Source organism: Oryctolagus cuniculus, chromosome 6, assembly GCF_051225735.1.
Source record: "Oryctolagus cuniculus isolate XC-2025 breed Fujian yellow rabbit chromosome 6, ASM5122573v1, whole genome shotgun sequence".
Classification (NCBI taxonomy): Eukaryota; Metazoa; Chordata; class Mammalia; order Lagomorpha; family Leporidae; genus Oryctolagus; species Oryctolagus cuniculus.
In genome coordinates, this window is record NC_142872.1 from 59,471,457 (window position 1) to 59,492,690 (window position 21,234).

Genomic DNA, 21,234 nt, shown 5'->3' on the forward strand with positions numbered 1-21,234 from the left:
ATCACGGGCCCCAGCTCCCCCGTCAGCGTTAGGCGCGCCCGGGCGTGTGACTCCACCCTCCAGAGACCCCTCGGCTGCGGGCGCCTGTGAGTTAAACGTGCTGCTCAAAATCTGGCAGGATACAGTATTGTCTAAGTTACCTGGCCTAATTCAGCTTGAGCAGACACTGATTTAAATAAACATCAGTAAAACCCAGTTGAAGGCCGGCGTTGAAGCACAGTGAGCTAAGCCTCCCCCTACCACACACATACACACACACACACACCTCACATGGGTCCCAGATCGCTTCCCAGCTCCAGCTCCCTGCTAACGCACCTGGGAAAGCTGTGGAGGGCGGCACAAGTGCTTGGGCCCCTGCACCCACGTAGATTTGGATAGACTGCTGGCTTTGGCCAGGCCTACCCCTGGCTATTGCAGCCATCGGGGGAGTGAATCAAGGCATGGAGGATTCTCTCTCTCTCTCTCACTCTCTCTGCATTTCAAATAAATCTTTTAAAAATCATGTGCATTTTGACAACACATATACAATTCTGAAAACTAAAAAGCTAATCCCACCACTCAGAGGTAACTTCCATTAACATTTTGATGCATTTAAAAATACACTCTATGTATTTACTTATTTATTTGTATATGGGCCTCCTGTGAAACCCTTGGATCAGATCCACACTGTGGCCCTCTCTCTGGCCACATACACTCTGTGTGTGTGTGTGTTTTCATGCTTTATGTATAACTGGCAAATTGAAAAAGGTATATAAAGTATACAGTTTGATTTCTTTTTTTTAACATTGATTGCATTTATTTGAAAGGCAGAGTTACACAGAGAGACAAGAAGATATAGAAAGAGAGAGATCTTCCATCTGCTGATTCACTCTTCAAATGGCAGTAATGGCCAGGGTTGTGCCAGGCTGAAGCCAGGAACCAGGAGTTTCATCCGGGTCTCCCACATGGATACAGGGGCCCAAGCACTTGGGCCATCCTCCACTGCTTTCCCAGGAGCATTAACAGGGAGCTGAATCCAAAATGGAGTAGCAGGGGCTCAAACAAACACCCATTTGGGATGCTGGCGCTACGGGGCTGCAGTTTAACCCTTTATTCCACAATGCTGGCCCCAGTTTGGTTTCTGGTATATTTATACGTTGTGAAGTGATCACCATGATCAAGCTAAATTCACACATTTGCCACCCAACACAGCTATCTTTTTCTGCGCATGTCATAAAGAGCTACTCTCTTGGCAGCTTTCAAGTTCATGTTCCAATACTGTTAATGACAGTACCGTGTGCATTCCTCCTGCATAACTGAAGCTTTGTATCCTTTGGCCAACGTCTTCCCATCCCTCTCCCTACCAAGCCCCTGGCAACCTTTGTACCTTTAGGAGTCAAAATGGTTTAGAGTGCACCTGGAAGGGAGTCCGTGTGGCATTTGTCTTGCTGTGCCTGGCTGATTTCTTTCAGCATAGCATCCTCAGGTGCATGCATGTCATTAGAAAGTGGGAAGATTTCTTTCTTTTTAAAAAAATATTTATTTATTTGAAAGGCAAAGTTACAGAGAGAGAGGTCTTCCATCCTCTGGTTCACTCCCCAAATGGCCGCAACAGCCCAGGCTGGGTTAGGCCTTAGCCAAGAACCAGGAACTTCTTCCGGGTCTCCCATGTGGGTGCAGGGGCCCAAGGACCTGGGCCATCTTCCTCTGCTTTCCTGTTTGCATTTGCAGATAGCTGTATCAGAACTGGAGCAGCCAGGATTCGAACCGACGCCCATATGGGATGCCAGCACTGCAGGCAGCAGCTTAACCTGCTGTGCCCCAACACCAACCCCTATTTTTAATTTTTGAGGAAACTTAACACTGTTTTCCATAGTGGCTATACAGTGTACGCCCCCACCAACAGTGTGCAAAGGTTTCCTATTCTTACCAACACCCAGGGGAGGCGACACCTCATTGTGGCTTTGATATGCATTTTCCAGATGATAGTCGTGTTGAGCACCTTTTCAAATACTTGTTGGCCTTTAGTATGTCTTTTTGAGAAATGTCTATATAAGTTTTTTTGCCTATATTATTATTTTTTTATGAGAGAGCGAGCTCGCTCCCATCCGTTGATTCACTTCCCAAATGCCTGCAACAGCCAGGCCAGGCAGAAGCCAGGAGCCAGGAATTCAATTTACATCTCCCACATGGCTGGCAGGGACTCAATTACTTGAGCCATCACCATTCCTTCCCAGAGTCTGAATTAGCAGGAAGCTGGAGTCAGGAGGTGGAAGCAAGCATTGAACTCAGGTACTCTGACATGGGACACGAGTCTTAACTGGCACCTTAACCGCTGGGCCAAACTCCCACCTCATCCTCTTTTTAAAGTACCTTTAATCCGCCATCCACTGGTTCACTCCCAGTATGCCTACAAGACCTGGTGCCAGACCAGGTCAAAGCCAGGAGTCAGGAACTCCAACTGGCTCTCCCACATGGGTGGCAGGGGCCAAAGTAAATGAGCCACCATCAGCTGCCTCCCAAGGTGCACATTAGCAGAAGCTGGTCACAGGTGGAGGACTCAAACTCAGTACTCCAACATGGGATGCAGGTGTCCCAAGGGGAGGTTTAATTCCCTGCGCCACACCTGTCATGCCCCCCTCATTTTTTAAATTACATTTTTTGTTTGTCTGCATTCCTTGTATTTTCTGAATACTAATGCCTTATCTGATGTATGGTTGTGGATGTTTCCTCCCATTCTGTAGATGATCTCCTGACCCTGTTGATTATTTCACTGGCTGTGCAGCTTTTCATTTGATGTCATTAGAAAATGGGAAGATTTCTTTGTTTTTTTTTTTTTTTTAAATATTTATTTATTTGAAAGGCAAAGTTGCAGAGAGAGAGGTCTTCCATCCTCTGGTTCACTCTTTCTTTGCTGTCTGTCTTTGCTTTTGTTGTCTGTGCCTCTGGTGTCTCACCTAAAACTTACTGCCCAGAAATTGTGTCAGAAAGCTCTTTTTTTAAATTTAATTTTGTAGTTTCACTTTTTCCCATCTTACATTTAAGTCTTTAATCCATTTCTAGTTGATGTTTGTAACTGGTGCAAGAAAATAGTCAAATTTCATTATTATTATTATTATTATTATTATCTGAAAGGGAGAGAGAGAGAGATCTTTCATCCACTGGTTCACTCCCCAGATGATTGCAGTGGCCAGCACTGGGTCAGGCCAAAGCCAGGAACTTCTTCCCTGTCTCCCATGAAGGTAGCAGGGACCCAAGCACTTGGGCCATCCTCCACTGCTTTTCCCAGGTCATCAGCAGGGAGCTGGATGGGAAGTGGAGCAGCTGGGACTCAAACTGGCACCTATATAGGATTCTGGTATCATGAGCGGTAGCTTTACCCACTATGCCACAATGCCACTACCCCCCCCCCCATTTCATTCTTCTGCGTGGAAATGCAGTTTTTTCAACACCATTTTTGAAGACAATGTCCCTTCTTCACTGTGTGCTCTTGGTATCCTTGTTGAAAGTTAGTTGACTGCAAATACATGGACTTCTTTCATCATTTATTTTATGTATGTGTGTATTTAACTTGAAAAGCACAGTGATAGGAAGAGAAGGAGTGGGGGGGGGGTAGAATCTCATTTCAGTTGTTCACTCCCCAAAGCCTCACAACTGGGGCTGGGCCCTGCTGCCTTCCAGGGATCATCTGCTGCCTACCAGGCACATCGGCAGGAAGCCAGATTGAAAGTAGAGGCAGGAGTCAATCCCAGGCATCCTACTTAACCTGCTGCACCACAACACCCACCCCTGCATGGACTGTTTCTGGGTTCTACAGTATGCTCCATTGGCCTAAATGTCTGTTTTGAATGCCAGGGCCAAGCTATTTTGATTATTGCAGCTTTGTGGTATATTTTGTGTTTTTTTTTCCTTGTTGTTCCCCAAATTAAATGATTACTAAAAAAAGTGTGCCACACTGTATAGAAATCAACATTCTCTCTTGTAACTCTGTGCATCTGGAATTATAGAAGTGTTGCTGTCCCTGCCTCTCAACTTCACATTAGCATTCTCGGGTCACAACAGTAAGTCTGGGGGCCGGCACTGTGGCGTGGTAGGCTAGACCTCCACCTGCAGCACCAGCATCCCATATGGGCACCAGTTCATGTCCCGGCTATTCATTTTCCAACTCAGCTCCTGCTAATGTGCTTGGGAAAGCAGTAGAAGATGGCCCAAGTGCTTGGGCCTCTGCAGCCACGTGGTAGACCCAGAAGAAGCTCCTGGCTCCTGACTTCAGATCAGCCCAGCCCTGGCCATTGTGACCACTGGGGAGTGAACCAGCAGACAGAAGACCTCCCTGTCTCTCCCTCTCTACTTGTAACTCTGCCTCTCAAATAAATAAATAGATCTTTAAAAAAAAAAAAAGTCTTCTCGAAAGGGACTTTCTGGAGAAACAAGCTATTTCCTCACTCATATTTCCCTCTTTTGGTGGCATGCAGCAGCAGTCTATCCAGGGACTGTGTACTGGGGAGAAAGGAGAGCGTCCACCAGCAAGCCAACAGCTGTTCACAGTCATAAGATTAGAGCAAGCACAAAGGGGTGGGTCAACATGATGGCAAAAATGCCTGGGACAGCTTGGGAGTCACTCATTGCATTTGTGGTGGACGCCCCACTGTCCAGTGCCAAGTATCAACCAGGTAGGCCAGTGAGGTACAGAGCCACGAAGAAATTACGTCACCCAGGAGGCAAGGAATAAGACCCCCAGAAACTCCTAGGATGCCTTCTTCCTGCTAGATGGCTACTGGGCAGTCACGAAGTCCACAGTACTCAGTGACCTGCACCACAGATGTCAGCGTGATCCCACGCAAGGGATGTGTGATGAGGGTGGCAGCAGGTGGAGCGAGCGACAGATGATCTCTTGAGTTGTCTCTTTGAGAACTTGGTCAAAGGAAGATGAGACTTCTTTCTGGAACTTTCTAGATCCCAACTCCTCGACCTTGTCACGCTCCTGGTAACGCTGTAAAACTTTACCACTGACCACAGTTCCAAGGACTCCTGATCACAGACTTTGTGAACAACCCACACCTCCCATCGAAGCTAGCATGTCCTTCTGTTATGGCAGAAGAGACCAGGAAGTTGACATATTTGCCACCCAAAACTACTTTGTTCTATTATCAGAGGAAGAGGCTCATATCCAACATGAGTGGCTAGGACAGGACGGTGAGACCAGAGCCCAGGAGCACCTGGCTGGCCAGGTCCGCCATGATGACATCTGTGGATGGACAGACAGATTGAGACATAAAGTGACCGAGCTGGCCCCAGGTATTTTGTGAGATATATATATATATATATATGGAGCAACTCGGACTAGACTAAGTTACTGGAATTAAGCCTTATTCTATGCATCTGCTCTCCCACAATATGGCGCTGGGAGAGGAGTAAAAACAACTTTTACACAGCTGCCTCCAGTTCAACCAGTAACCTGCAGGAGCTGATCCCGCTCCTGATTGGAGGAGAGCAGCGTACTCGGTGTGTGGGTAGCAGAGTTGGGATTGGTGGAAGAGGACTATAAAGGAGGAGAGAGACACCATGCACCAGGAACATCTAAGGGGAACACCTGAGGAACATCTGAGCAGCCCCCGAGAGAGCCGGCCGGCGGTGTGCCGCTCCCCCGCGGAAGTGGGGAAAGTGTCAGGGGGAACCGCCCTTCCACGGAGGTGGAAGGACGGCAGCCAACCCGGGAAGAACCAGCAGCAAACCCGGGAAGGGCCGAGCAGACAAAAGAACAGCGCAGGGTCCTGTGTCGTTCCTCCACGAAGAGGGGGAGCGACATATATACATATATATAATATTTTATTTTATTTATTTGACAGAGTTACAGACAGTGAGAGAGAGAGAGAGACAGAGAGAAAGGTCTTCCTTCCGTTGGTTCACCCCTCAAATGGCTGCAACAGCCGGAGCTGTGCCTATCCAAAGCCAGGAGCCAGGTGCTTCCTTCTGGTCTCCCATGTGGGTACAGGGGCCCAAGCACTTGGGCCATCCTCCACTACCTTCCCCAGGCCACAGCAGAGAGCTGGACTGGAAGAGGAGCAACCGGGATTAAACCGGTGCCCATATGGGATGCTGGTGCCGCAGGTAGAGGATTAAGCTAGTGTGCCATGTCACAAGCCCCTTGTGATATATTTTGAAGTTTAAATAGTGTGGTGCCTTCAGCTTTGCTCAAGACTGCCTTGGCTATTCACAGAGTTTTGTTTTTTTTTTTTTTTAAGATTTATTTTATTTATTTGAAAAACAGAGTTAACAGAGAGAGGTAGAGACAGAGAGAAAGATCTTCCATCTACTGGTTCACTCCCCAGATGGCCGCAATGGCTGGAGCTGTGCCAATCCGAAGCCAGGAGCCAGGAGCTTCTTCTACACAGGTGCAGGGGCCCAAGGACTTGGGCCATCTTCTACTACATTCCCAGGCCATAGCAGAGAGCTGGATCGGAAGAGGAGCAGCTGGGACTAGAACCGGCGCCCATATGAGATGCTGGCGCTTCAGGCCAGGGCTTTAACCTCTGCACCACAGCGCCAGCCCCTCACGGAGTTTGTAAAATCTCTATAAAGAGTACTATTAGAATCATAGCAATCACATTGGACATGTGGCTAACTTTGAGTAATATGGACATTGTATCACTATTAAGTGGCATTGAATGTCGATCCAATTATCTGTGTCTTCTTTAGTGTTTTTAATTGATCTTTTCCAGATTTTAGCGTACGTCTTTCACCTTGTTGGTTAAATTTATTTCTAGTATTTTATTCTTTTTGTTGCTATTGAAAATGGGATCGTTTTAATTTTCTTGTTAGGTGTTTTTTTGCCAGATATTGTTTGTGCGTAGATTTGCCACTGATTTCTGCATCCAGCAACTGTATTGAATTCATTTATTCTTAGTTCAGGGTTTAGTTGCTATCGAATCTTCAGGGTTTTCTGCATATAAAAACCATGTCGTCTTAAAGTAGAACAATCTTAACCTCTGTTATGGTTCGAATTTTCTTCCTTCTTCCTTCCTCCCTTCCTTCCTTTTGTCAACTCACTCTGACTAGGACTTCCAGTGCTTTGTTGAAAAGAATTGATGAGAGTGGGCATCCTTGTCTTGTGCCGAGCCTTTAGGACAAGCTTTGAGTTTCTCTGCATTGTTGCGATGTTAGCTGTGAGCTTCCTATTAGGTCTTTGTTGTTGTTGATGTAGTTTCCTTCTGTACCTAGTTGTTGAGAGTTCATATCATGGGTTTTTTTCAAATGCTGTTTCTGAACCTGTTATGAGGATGTGACCTTGGCCTTTCATTCAGTTAGCATGGTGTATCATGTCAATTGATTGATCTCGCAATCCAGGAGTAAATCTCACTTGGTGAGGCTGTACAGTCCTTTGTATGTGTGATTGAATTTCCCATGCTCACATTTTATTGAAGATTTTTACATCAGTGTTCATCAGGGATATTGGCACGTAGCTTTCTTTTCTTAGGTGTTTTTGTTTGGTTTTGTTATCAGAGAGATGCTGGCCTCATAAAATGGATTTGGAAATGTTCTCCCTTCTTCCATTGTTTGAAAGAGTTTAAGAAGAATTGATATTCATTCTTCTTTGATCCCTTGGTAGAATTCATCTATGGAACAATCTGGTTCTGGACCCTTCTTTGTTATAAGGATTTCTTTTGAAAGACAGAGTGACAAGAGACTGGCATTGTGGCTCAGCAGGTTAAGCCACTGCTTTTAAAAAAAAAAAAAAGATTTTATTTATTTATTTGAGAGGTAGAGTTACAGACAGTGAGAGAAAGAAACAGAAAGGTCTTCCTTCTGTTGGTTCACCCCCCAAATGGCCACTACGGCCAATCTGAAGCCAGGAGCCAGGTGCTTCTTCCTGGTCTCCCATGTGGGTGCAGGGCCCAAGCACTTGGGCCATCCTCCACAGCACTCCTGGGCCACAGCAGAGAGCTGTACTGGAAGAGGAGCAACCAGGACTAGAACCTGGCGCCCATATGGAATGTCAGCGCTGCAGGCGGAGGATTAACCAAGTGAGCCACAGCACCGGCCCCAAGCCACTGCTTTCAATACTGGTGTCAGATGCACCTGAGAAAGCAGTGGATGATGGCCCAAGTGTTCAGCCCATGCCACCCACATGGAAGACCTAGATGGAGTTCTAGGCTCCTGGCTTCAGCCTGACCCAGCCCTGGCTTCTGTGGCCATTTCAGGAGTGAACCAGTGGATAGAAAATCTCTTTGGTGGGGCTGGTGTTGTGGTACAGTGTATTAGACCATGGCCTGTAGAACTTGCATCCCACATGGGCAATGGTTCGAGTTACTGCTGCTCCACTTATGATCCAGCTCCCTGCTAATAACACCTGGGAAAGCAGCCGATGACCCAAGTCCTTGGGCTCCTGCACCTACTGCACATACATGGGAGACCCAGAAGAAGCTCAGGATCCTGGCTTCAGCCTGGCCTAGCCCCGATTATTGTGGCCATTTGGAGGAGCGAACCAGAAGGTGGAAGATCTCTCTCTCTCTCTCTCTCTCTCTCTCTCTCTCTCTCTGGCTGTCTCTTCTTCCCTCTCTCTGTAACTATGTCTTTCAAGTAAATAAGTAAATCTTTAAAAATAAACAAAACAAAAAAGATCCCTTTGTTTCTCCTCTCTCTTTCCCTGTCACTCTGCCTTTCAAATAAATAAATAAATCCAGGAGGAAAGAAAGAGTGAGAAAAAAAAAGAGTGACAGAGGGACAAGAAAGACCAGGATTGGAGAGGGGAGAAAGAGAGGTTTTCCTCCTGGTGATTTACTCCCCAAATGCCCACAAAAGCTGGGGCTGGGCCAGGCCAAATCCAGGAACTCCATCTGGATCTCCCACATGTGTGGCAGGAACCCAAGTATTTGGGCCACCAATGTCTGCCTCCCAGGCACATTAGCAGGAAGCAGGGCTAGAAGTGAGGAGCCCGGGCACCGGCTTAACCCGCTGCACCGCAGCACCTGCCCCTGGAGTTTGTTTCCAGGAAGAACTTTCCCTCACCAGTCATTCGGGTACCTTGAAACAAAAAGAGTAAACCACTGGTGCAGAACAAGAGAGAAGAAGCTCCGAACTGTGTTGCATGAAAGAGTCCAGTGTTGACAGAAATCAACAGGATCCATAAAATGGTGAGTGTACGGTTTATGCAAGGCAGAATGTGAGTGACCCAGGCCCAGAACGCACAAGGTCAGCGATGTCCAGTGAGTCATGGGAAGGTTCTGAAGAAGTCTAACTCCAGTGAGAATGCGTGGGTACGTGGTGAACACACATTGGTATGGCCCAGAAAGTGGGGCTGTAGGTGATATGGTTGGCTAAGAACACCGTTAGCTACAGAAAGGGTCTGAAAAGAGACTACCGAAAAGAAGGCTACTGATTAATTTTATTTATTTATTTGAGAAGCAGAGTTACAGAAAGAGAGAGGGAGAAACAGAGAAAGGGGTCTTCCATCTGCTGGTTCACTCCCCAAGTGGCCGCAACGACCAGAGCTTGTCCAATTCAAAGCCAGGAGCCAGGAGTTTCTTCCAGGTCTTCCTTGTGGATGCAGGAGTCCAAGCCCTTGGAGCATCCTCTGCTGCTTTTCCAGTTGCGTTAGCGGGGAGCTTGATCAGAAGAGGAGCAGCCAGGACATCAACTGGTGCCCATATGGGATCCAAGGGCCGCAGGTAGAAGCTTAATCTACTATGCCACAGGCGCCAGCTCCTAGGATCGTTTTGATAACAATTTATAATTTTAAAAAGTTTGGAGGGGTCGATGAATTTTTGCTAAAAGCTTTTCCTAGGGGCCGGCACTGTAGCACAGAGGTTTAAGCTGCCATCTGCAGCACCAGCATCCTATATAAGCACTGCTTGGTGTCTGGGCTGCTTCACTTCCAATTCAGCTCCCTGCTGATGTGCCTGGGAGGGCAGCAGAGGATAGCACAAGTGCTTGGGCCCCTGCACCCACGTGGGAGACCTGGATGAAGCTCCTGGCTCCTAGCTTCTGCCTGGCCCTGCCCTAGCCATTGAGGACATTTGGGGAGTGAACCAGTGGATGGAAGACCTCTATCTCTGTCTCTCTCTCTCTGCAACTCTGCCTTTTGAATAGATAAATAAATCTTTAAAAAAAAAAAAAAGCTGCTTCTGTGTGTCACATGTAACAAGCTAAATATTTGTTTACAGTATTTGTTTAACAAATTATGCATTTAAGTGAAGTCAGCAAGAAAAAAGGAAATAGGTGTATGGATATGTGATTTATATTAAAATGTTAATAAAGTATGGAATGTGTCCTCAGGAAAAAAAAAAAATGGTAGTTCCAGGTTGCTCTGGATGGCTAAGACCAGAGACTGTGCATGTCACTGAGTCGGACTGATCAAGTAGGGAAGATTAATCTCTCTGTCCTGCCACTCGTCACCTAAGACTCAGTAAGTGTTTCTTTTGAATGCCTTGCAGGTTTTTTAGGAGCAATTCATTCCAGCCAGTCTCAAAAGAATACACAGCATGTTAGTCCAGTTATATGAAGTCCAAGGGTACAGACAAAAAACTAATAAATGGTGAAGGAAGGAAGGGGCAGACACTTGGTTCCCCGGTTAAGACCTCACTTGGGATGCCCAAGAAGAAGTCCTGGCTCCTCTGTCTCCAATCCTACTTCCTGCCAGTGTGCACCCTGGGAGGCAGCAGGCGATGACTCAAGAGCAGGTCTCTGCCACCCATGTGGGATTTCCAGAATTCTGCGTGCCTGGCTTTAGCCTGGCTCAGCCCATGGCTATTGCAGGCATTTAGGGAATGAACAAGCAGATAGAAGATTAAAATAGATTTAAAAAAAAAATTTTAGGAGCCAGCGCTGTGGCATAGCGGGTTGCACAGTGAAGAGCAGCACACTTTACTGTCTATTATTTACCAACTAAGACTGCCAAATTTGGGTGGAGCTCCTGGCTTCAGTCTGGCCTAGTCTTACTGTTGTGGGCATTTGGGAAATGTACCAAGAGATCAGATCTCTTTCTCTTTGTCACTGTATCTTTCAAGTACATGAAAATAAACATTAAAAAAAAAAAGTTTGAGGCCAATCTTATGGTATAGCCAATAAAGCTACCACCTGTCACACTGGCCCAGCTGTTCTACTTCCGATCCAGCTCCCTACTAATGTGCCTAGGAAAGTACCTGGGCCCCTAAACGCATGTAGGAGACTCAGAAGAAACTCCTGGCTCCTGGCTTTGGCCTGGGCCTCTCTCTGTAACTCTGCAATTCAAATAAATAGAATAGGGGCCGGCGCCTGCAGCGCCGGCATCCCATATGGGCACCAGGTTCTAGTCCCTGTTGCTCCTCTTCCAGTCCAGCTCTCTGCTGTGGCCTGGGGAGGCAGTGGAGGATGGCCCAAGTGCCTGGGCACCTGCATCCACATGGAACACCAGGAGAAAGCACCTGGCTCCTGGCTTTGAATCAGCGCAGCGTGCCAGCCGCGGTGGCCATTTGGGAGTAAAAAAAAAAAAAAAGAAAGGAAGACTTTTCTGTTTCTCTCTCTCACTGTCTCACTGTCTATAACTCTACCTGTCAAATAAATTAAAAAAAAAATCTTTTTTTTTTTTTTGACAGGCAGAGTGGACAGTGAGAGAGAGAGAGACAGAGAGAAAGGTTTTCCTTTTCCGTTGGTTCACCCCCAATGGCCGCTGCGGCCGGCGCGCTGCAGCTGGTGCACCGTGCTGATCTGAAGCCAGAAACCAGGTGCTTCCTCCTGGTCTCCCATGCGGGTACAGGACCCAAGCACCTGGGCCATCCTCCACTGCCTCCCCGGGCCACAGCAGAGAGCTGGACTGGAAGAGGAGCAACTGGGACAGAATCCGGCGCCCTGACGGGGACTAGAACCTGGCGCCCATATGGAATGTCGGTGCCGCAGACAGAGGATTAGCCTATTGAGCTGCAGCGCCGGCCGATAAATTTTTTTTTTTTTTTTTAAGAGTAGTTGCTACTACTTCGTGCTCACCAGGTCCACTCACGTCATCCATGGAATGAACCAGCTTAATGTCCTGTGGAAAGGAAAGTGACCTGGTCCTTCCAGTGCAGACCACGACCCAGGGCTGAGAGCTGATAGGGCCCTGAGGAGGGACACAGCAGGTCCATCGCTGGCCCTGCCAGCTTGAAGTAACTGCATCTGATGGAAAGCATTCTGTAGATGAATAACTGCAGAGCGGGTCCTGGGGGTGTGTTGTCTGACTTCAGAAATGAAACCAGTTCTGGAAGAGCAATGCAGGGAAGTCGCTGCTGATTAACTTTACGATAATCCCCTGGCTTCCAAGACCCACCTGTCTCCTGCACAGCCATCAAGGCGAGTTGGAGACACCACTCCTTCATATTCTTCCAGGTCTTTTGATGGAGGTGCTCATCTCTGCAATCTCTCCAGGAATGTGGTGTTGCTTTCAGTTTACGGTTTTCATGCATGGTGACTCCCTCTTGGCCTTTTCTGCTAGAATAGCTCTCATTGCAAAGGACAGGGAACCAGCGTGGGGGTTACGTCTATGCCAATGATGCTTTCTGAAGAAGAAAATGGGCAGCTCGGGGTGGCCAATGACCAAATCAGGACACAGTCTGAATCAGGAAGCATCTGTGGTGATGTTAAAGACACCTTCATCCAGAAAGCTAGCCGAGCTGAGACCCGTGCCCACACCTTAAGAGCAGCAGAACTACAAAGAAAGCCTGAATTCCTAGCCTTTGCAAGTCTTTTATGCCCTGACAGGGAGCAGATGGGCCCCAGAGACATGGAATGGGGATAGCTAGGTAGAACTTGAACTCACGGAAACTCTAGATTCATCTGAAGCCACGGGCCTGCAGGAGTGGTCTGCTGCCCCTGCTGGATTATAGCAGCCTGTCCTTGCGTGCATTTCAACCTAGTATTTCAAGTTAGTAGAAACACTTTTCCTCCCTAAGATGTGTCCTCAGCTCCCCCATGTCTATTAAACCAATAATTGGAGTCAAGTCACAGCATGGCCTGGCTGAGGAAGTACAGGGCTGGAAGGGAAGAGAAGATTATTCACCGAAGAGCTTGAGAACCAGTACTGTGGGGAAACAGGCACGGGTAGTGGATCTTAAGAGGCGCAGGGGGTTCACTGTTGTGGTTTGGTGAGTTAATCCACTGCTTGGCACTGGCAGGGACCCAAATACTTGAGACAGAAGTCAGGACCCCAGCCCAAGCATTTTCATATGGAACGCAGGAGCCCCAAATAGCACCTTTTTTATTTTTTTTGTTTTTGTTTTTGTTTTTGACAGGCAGAGTGGACAGTGAGAGAGAGACAGAGAGAAAGGTCTTCCTTTTTGCCTTTGGTTCACCCTCTAATGGCCACCATGGCCGGCGCGCTGCGGTCGGCGCACCGCGCTGATCCGAAGGCAGGTGCCAGGTACTTATCCTGGTCTCCCATGGGGTGCAGGGCCCAAGCACTTGGGCCATCCTCCACTGCACTCCCGGGACATAGCAGAGAGCTGGCCTGGAAGGGGGGCAACCGGGACAGAATCTGGTGCCCTGACCGGGACTAGAACCCGGTGTGCCGGCGCCGCTAGGTGGAGGAGTAGCCTATTGAGCCGCGGCTCCAGCCCCCAAATAGCATCTTAACCACTGTGCCAAGTCCCTGCCCACTGGGTGGGAATTCTCAGAGCCTGAAGGCAAGGTGGGTGGAATTGCCTAATGGGCAGCAAGATTGGGATGGTCACCAGGTGTACCTGCCTCCCAGAGGTTTGTTACAATTGTCAAGACCACAGTGTTCCTGGAGTGGAGAGGCTGCAGCCAGCAAAGCAACAGCAAATATTTAGATGCTCTGGTAAGATAAATGTGCCCCAAAGCATTGGGAGTTAGATCCTACACAATGTAGAAGTTCCCAGACGTATGCTAGTGAAGTGTTTAGGCAGTGATACGGGAGTTGTGGGGAGATAGATCAAGGACAAGCCATTGCCCCCTCCCCCCAACTCCCTCTGCTAAGAGGCACAGTCTTGACAGGCTCTCGGTGTGGAGGCAGCAAGTCCTGCACTAGGAATGTTGTTCTGCCTCAGCCACAGGTGCCTTGGAAGGATGCCAGAGTCGGAAAGAGCTCTGGGGCCGGGAGCAGGCTTGCCCTGGGCTAGGTCCTGTTTGTTATCTGCAGTAGATAAGGCACCCTGTGAAGCTGCTTTCAGACCCCTATGGGAGAGCCACAATGCAGATGCCCAGGGGTCCAGAGCAAAGGCCTGCCCTCCGCAGTAGAAAGCCACTTGAGAAAAACACGCTGGGATGTTTCTGTGTCCTGGGTCCTGTGACTGGTGGGTTCACAGGTGGGTCAGTCCGCAGAAGGCTCTGCTTGGGTATAAAAAAAGATCTTTAGATTGTTTTAAAATAAACTTTTGAGATTTATTTGAAAGGCAGAACGACAGAGAGAGAGCACTTCTATCCCACACAGGTGGTAGGAGCCCAAGCACTTGGGCCATCTTCTGCTGCTTTCCCAGGCACATTAAACAGGGAACTGGACTGGAAGCAGAGTATCCGAGATGCAACCTGCACTCTTATATGGGATGTTGGCATCTTAAGCAGCAGCTTAACTCACTGTGCCACAGCGCATGCCCTGATAATGTGAGTTTTAGTGGACTCACTTTTCAACGTTTCAGTATTTGTTCAACAATCTTAATGTTCTGGGAAAATTTTAGCTGTCAAAAATTATTCTATCTGCTTATTCTTTTAAAAAGACATTTATTTATTTTGAAAGTCAGAGTTACAGAGAGAGGGAGACAACGAGAGAAAGAGAGATCTCCCACCTACTGGTTCACTTCCCAAATGCCCACAACAGCCAGGGCTGTGCCAGGTGGAAGCTAGGAGCCAGGAGCTTCCTCTGGTCTCCCACCTGGGTGGCAGGGCTGAAACACTTGGGCCATCCTCTGCTGCTTTTCCTAGGCCATTAGCAGGGAGTTGGCTTGAAGTGGAGCAGCCAGATACAAACTAGCACCCATATGGGATGCTCATGTTGCAGGTGGCAGCTTTACTGGCTATGCCACAATGCCGGCCCCCCAAACTAATTTAAAATCCTGTTGGGAGGGGGTGGGAGATGAAGTTGTGGCATAGCTGGTAAACTCCTGCCTGCATCCCATATAGCTGCTGGTTCAAGTCCTGGCTGCTCATCTGGGGAGTGAACCAGCAGATTGAAGATCTCTCTCTCTCTCTCTCTTTCTCTCTCTCTCTCTCTCTCTCTTTGACAGGCAGAGTGGACAGTGAGAGAGAGAGAGACAGAGAGAAAGGTCTTCCTTTTCCGTTGGTTCATCCCCCAATGACCGCTGCGGCCAGCGCGCTGTGCCAATCCAAAGCCAGGAGCCAGGTGCTTCTCCTGGTCTCCCATGGGGTGCAGGACCCAAGCACTTGGGTCATCCTCCACTGCACTCCCGGGCCACAGCAGAGAGCTGGCCTGGAAGAGGAGCAACTGGGACAGAATCTGGCGCCCCAAATGGGACTAGAACCCGAGGTGCCGGCGCCGCACGCCGGCCTCTCTCTCTCAAAATAAATAAATCAATCTTTAACAAAAAAAATCCTGTATGGGATGGGGGACATACTTTCCCTTTTGCTTCAAGCTCCAGTATGGATCAGCATAGCAATGACATGAGTTCACATTTTTGATGTTTTGTCATCTTGGATTTCTTCTGCATTCATTTTGAATTTTTAAATATTGCATTAAACTATTATTTATCATGGTTACTGATTTTTTAAAAAAGATTTATTTCTTTATTTATTGAACTGCAGAGAGAGAGACAGAGATCTTTCATTCACTGGCTCACTACCCAATGGCCTTTAACAGCTGCGGCTGGGCCAGACTGAAGCCAGAAGACAGGAATTGCGTCCAGTCTCCTTCATGGGTGGCAGGAACACAGGAACTCATAATAAAGTAGCACAATTTGAACAATGTATTGCAATAAAAGTTATGTGAGTGTGGTCTCTCTCGCTTACTCCAAATATGTCAATTTATTAAAATTTATTTTCAGACTGATTAACCACGGGAAACTAAAACTGTTGTAGGAAGCTGAGCTGCTGCCTGTGGTGCCAGCATCCCATACGGGCGCTGATTTGAGTCCTGGCTGCTCCACTTCTGATCCAACTCTCTGCTAAAGGCCCGGTAAAGCAGCAGAACTTGGCCCAAGTGCTTGAGACCCGGAAGATGCTCCTGGCTTCTGGCTTCAGGTTAGCTTGGCTCCTGCCTTTACAGGCATTTGGGGAGTGAACCAGAAAATGGAAGACCTTTCTGTCTCTCTGTCTGTCTGTTTGTAATTCTGCCTCTCAAATAAATAAATCTTAAAAACAAAAAAGAAGAAGAAGGAAAATGCAACCACACATAAGGGGACGCTTCTGTAGTCTGGGTGGGCATTAGGCTGTGAGACTGGTTTAGCTACATCCTAGTAAGTCCTGTATGTGTGGTCTGCCTAGAAAGAGGTGAGTCATGTGAGCTATTTTCCTCAGGTTGGAGCCTGAGCCAAGAGCCCGAGATAAGGGTTAAGATCTCATGTAATTTTCTGAATGCCTGAAACTAAGACATCTTCAAACCCGCTACAAATGGGACAAGATGGTAAGGAAGGGTCGGTGAAATCTGAATTTGCCCTTTGTCCTCCATTCCCTGTCTACAGTTCCTCACATCCATGGACCCTCTGGAGTGATGGTATCATTTTGTTCCTTTTTCCCCCTTTATTCATATTCTATATTTATTTGAGGGACAGAATTACAGACAGAGAGGGAGAGACAGAGAGAGAAAGAGAGGTCTTCCATCCACTGGTTCACTTCCCGAGTGGTCATAACTGCTGGAGCTGGGCAAATCTGAAGCCAGGAGCCAGGAGCTTCTTCTGGGTCTCCCATGTGAGTTCAGGAGCCCAAGCACCTGGGTCATCATCTACTGCTTTCCCAGGTCATAGCAGAGAGTCATAGCAGAGAGCTGGATGGGAAGTGGAGCTGCTGGGACTCGGACTGGCACCCGTGGAGGATGCTGGCGCCACAGGTGGAAGCTTAACCTACTATGCCACAGCATTGGCGCCCCCTTATTCTACATATTTATTTATTTAGTTGAGAGGCAGAGAGAGAGAGAGAGAGAGATCTTCCATCTGCTGGTTCACTCTCCAAATAGTTGGGCCAGTCCGAAGCCAGGAGCCGGGAGCTTCTTCCTGATCTCTCATGTGGTCCAAGGACTTGGGCCATCCTTCGCTGTTTCCCCAGATGGATAAGCAGGGAGCTGGATCACAAATGGAGCAGTCTGGACTCTAACTGGCACCCATATGGGATGCTGGCACCACAGGCAGTGGCTTTACCCAGTATGCCACAGCGCTGGCCCTGACAGTGTCATTTTTTTTTTTTTTTGACAGGCAGAGTGGACAGTGAGAGAGAAAGACAGAGAGAAAGGTCTTCCTTTGCCGTTGGTTCACCCTCCAATGGCCGCCACAGCTGGCGCGCTGCGGCCCGCGCACCACGCTGATCTGATGGCAGGAGCCAGGTGCTTCTCCTGATCTCCCATGGGGTGCAGGGCCCAAGTACTTGGGCCATCCTCCACTGCACTCCCTGGCCACAGCAGAGAGCTGGCCTGGAAGAGGAGCAACTGGGACAGAATCTGGCGCCCCTACCGGGACTAGAACCCAGTGTGCCGGCGCCTCAGCTCACTAGGCTAATCCTCCGCCTTGCGACCCGGCCGACAGTGTCATTTTGTACTTTGGTGGGTTGACCAGTGACTGACAGCACCCAGGTAACTTCAGGATGGAGGATGGGCACTTGGAATGACCAAGCAAGATTAGAAGGTTAAGAGTTCAGCCGCACTCCCAACCTCCGTGGATGCTACAGAGGCTGGAGGTTAAACCTTGCCCCTGGTCCATAAGTTATTCAATAGTGCCTAGGTAACAAAGCCTCTGTAGACACCAAAAAAGACAAGGCTTGCAAGGCTTGCAAGCAGTTGAACACATGCGGGCTTCCAGAAAGAGGAACGGGAACATCACGTGCTGGGAGGTGGCACCCAAGGCCATGGTCACAGCTCCAGTGCTCAGGGCGCTTCCACGCCCAGCCCTTTGTACCTCTCCACTAGGCTCCTTATTTGTATTCTTTGGAGCAGCCTTTTTAATAAAACCACAAACATGTTATCTCAAAGACCTCTCTCTCTGTAACTCTTCCTTTCAAATAAAACAAACAAATCTTTACAAAAATTTAAAATATGGAATGTGATTGTGCTATGAATGGTGTTGCTAAATGAAGGAAATAAAAGCAAATGCAAACAATGACAATTGTAGATGACTTTTTTTTTTTAAAGATTTTTTTATTTTGCTTGAAAGAGTTACGTACAGAGAGGAGAGGCAGAGAGCGAGAGAGAGAGAGCGCGCGCGAGGTCTTCCATTCGCTGGTTCACTCCCCAAGTGGCAGCAACAGCTGGAGCTGCGCTGGTCTGAAGCCAGGAGCCTGGAGTTTCTTCCCAGCCTTCCACGTGGGTGCAGGGGCCCAACGACTTGGGCCTTTAAAACTGCTTTCCCAGGCCATAGCAGAGAGCTGGATCGGAAGTTGAGCAGCCAGGTCTCGAACTGGTGTCCACATGGGATGTTGGCACTGCAGGTGGCGGCTTTACCCACTATGCTACAGTGCTGGCCCTGTAGATGTCTTATTTTTAAGGTTTATTTTATTTGAAAGGCAGAGTGCTGGGAAAGGGGGGCGGGGAGAGAGAGAGAGAGAGAGGGAGAAAGAGAGAGAGAGAGATCTTCCATCTGCTGGTTCACTCCCCAAATAGCCACAATGCCCAGGAATAGGCCAGGCCAAAGCTGGGAGCCCTGTCTCCCACATGGGTGCAGGGGCCTAAGCACTTGGGTTGTCATCCTCTGCTTTCTCAGGTGCATTAGCAGGGAGCTGGATGGGAAGTGGAGGAGCTGACACTCGATCCTGTGCTCTGATATGGGATGCCTTTAACCCAGAGTGCCACAATGCCCTCCCCAGAGATGACTTTTTATCTAAAAATATTTCCTAGCTGTCCATAGAAAATCCTAGAAAAATTAATGCAATAGCAAAGAACCCTGTTTAAAGGCAGAATATGGTCCCTAAGACCAATTCCCACTAATGGAATCAGAGTCCTTAGAGAAATGGCTGAGACTATGTTAGAGTAGGAAATGTACAAAGTGAATGTGGGGTATTTTATCATGCCCCCATGTAAGACAGCTACCAAAGGGGCTGGTGCTGAGGCGTGGCGGTTAAAGCCTCCACCTGTGACACCAGCATCCCATATGGGTGCCAGTTTATGCCACTGTCAGTCCAGCTCTCTGCTCATGACCTGTGAAATGCAACGAAGGATGGTCAAGTGCTTGGGCCCCTGTAACCGCATGGGAGACCTGGTTCCTGGCTTCAGCCTGGCCCAGCACTGGCGGCTGCAGCCATCTGGGGAGTGAACCAGTGGATGGAGGACTTTTCTCTGTGTCTCTCCCTCTCTCTGTCTGTAACTCTACCTTTCAAATAAAGACAATCTTATAATAAATAAATAAAAATTCATGTGCATATATAGATATTAAAAAATTAGTCATCTTTGGAATCATGTAGGGTTCTACCTTATTATTCTGAAACTAAGTAAATAAAAATTTATTTTCCTGCCTTTCCTTTCTTTTGAAGATTTATTTCATTTACTTGAAAGACATTACTGGGCTGGCTTTGTGGCGCAGCAGGTTAATGCCCTGGCCTGAAGCGCTGGGATCCCATATGGACGCCAGTTCGAGACCTGGCTGCTCCACTTCCAATCCAGCTCTCTGCTTTGGCCTGGGAAAGCAGTACAAGATAGCCCAGGTCCTTGGGCCCTGCACCCACGTGGGAGCCCTGGAAGAAGCTCCTGGCTCCTGGCTTTGGATCGGCACAGCTCCCGCCGTTGCGGCCATCTGGGGAGTGAACCAGCAGATGGAAGACCTCTCTCTCTCTGCCTCTCCTTCTCTCTCTGTGTAACTCCGACTTTCAAATAAATAAATAAATCTTAAAAAAAAATAGTGATTCAGAAATGCCAGCACCTTAAAATTCATTAAAAAAGAAAGATTACAGAGAAACTAGGAGAGAGAGAGAGAAAGAGAGAGAGAGAGAGAGAGAGAGAGAATCTTCCATCCACTGGTTCCCTCTTTAAATGGCTGCAATGGCCAGGGCTGGACAGTTTAAGCCAGGCACTGGGAACTCTATCCAGGTTTCCCACGTGGGTGGCAGTGGCCCAAGTACTTGAGCCATCATCCCCAACTTCTGGTATGCAGAGTAGTCGGGAAGGGGTGGGGATGAGGGTGCCTCTGATTTAGGATGTGGACTTCCCAAGGGATGGCATAAACCCACTTGGCCACAATGCCCGCTCCACTGAGTTTAACCTTATTACAGAAAGAGAAGCAGACAGACAGAATGTACCCTTTGGCACAAAAGGATGGATTCTCGCCTTCTATAAAGTTTCTTGCCATGAAAGTGAACATGAGTCTAGTCAATCTAGATGAGCGGTGTCCCATAGAACTGTCCGTGATGATGCACATGTTTTGTGTGCCATCTACCACTATAGCAATTAGCCACAGGTGCCTATTGAATACACGGTTAGAGAAATTGATTTCTAAATTTTAGTTTATTTTAATTCATTTAAAATACCATATGGAGTTAGCGGCTTCTGCATTTGACGGTATGGCTCTTGGATTTACTAATTTATGGACAATTCAGAGGATATAGGCATGTGTTAAACTGTTAAATGACATGTGTTAAACTGTTAAATGTATCCATGTAATGTGTATAGCTTGCTTAGATCCCTGTTCAAGCCAATCAACTGCTAAAGACTGCAGGGAGTATTTGAACAGGATAATTCATAATATTAGCAATGATTTAAATTTTTGCTTTGTATCATAACGGCATTGTGGCTAAGTTTTAAAAAATTGTCTTTTAAAAATACACACTGAAGTGTTTCCAGGTGAAATGATACCTGCCTGGAATTTTTTTTTAAGCAACCCGGTGGAAGGAGAAGACGGGGGCAGGCACTGTGGTGTAGTGAGTAAAGCTGCTGCTGTGGCGTAGCAGGAAAAGTCACGTCCTGCAGTGCTGGCATCCCATATGGGCACCAGTTCGAGTCTCGGATGCTCCACTTCCAACCCAGCTCTGTGCTATGGCGGGGGAAGGCAGTAGAAGATGGCCCAAGTCCTTGGGCCTCTGCACCCACGTGGGAGACCTAGAAGAAGCTCCTGGATTGGCCCAGCTCCTGCCCTTGTGGCCATATGGGAAGTGAACCAGCAGATGGAAGACCCCTCTCTGTCTCTGCCTTCACCTCTCTATAACTCT

At 48.0% G+C, this 21,234-nt stretch overlaps 1 pseudogene; it reads right to left on the bottom strand.

The window, feature by feature from the left end:
* Positions 1–4,013: 4,013 nt before the first annotated feature.
* Positions 4,014–5,219, bottom strand: LOC100357815 (mitochondrial carrier homolog 2-like; annotated as a pseudogene).
* Positions 5,220–21,234: the final 16,015 nt, after the last annotated feature.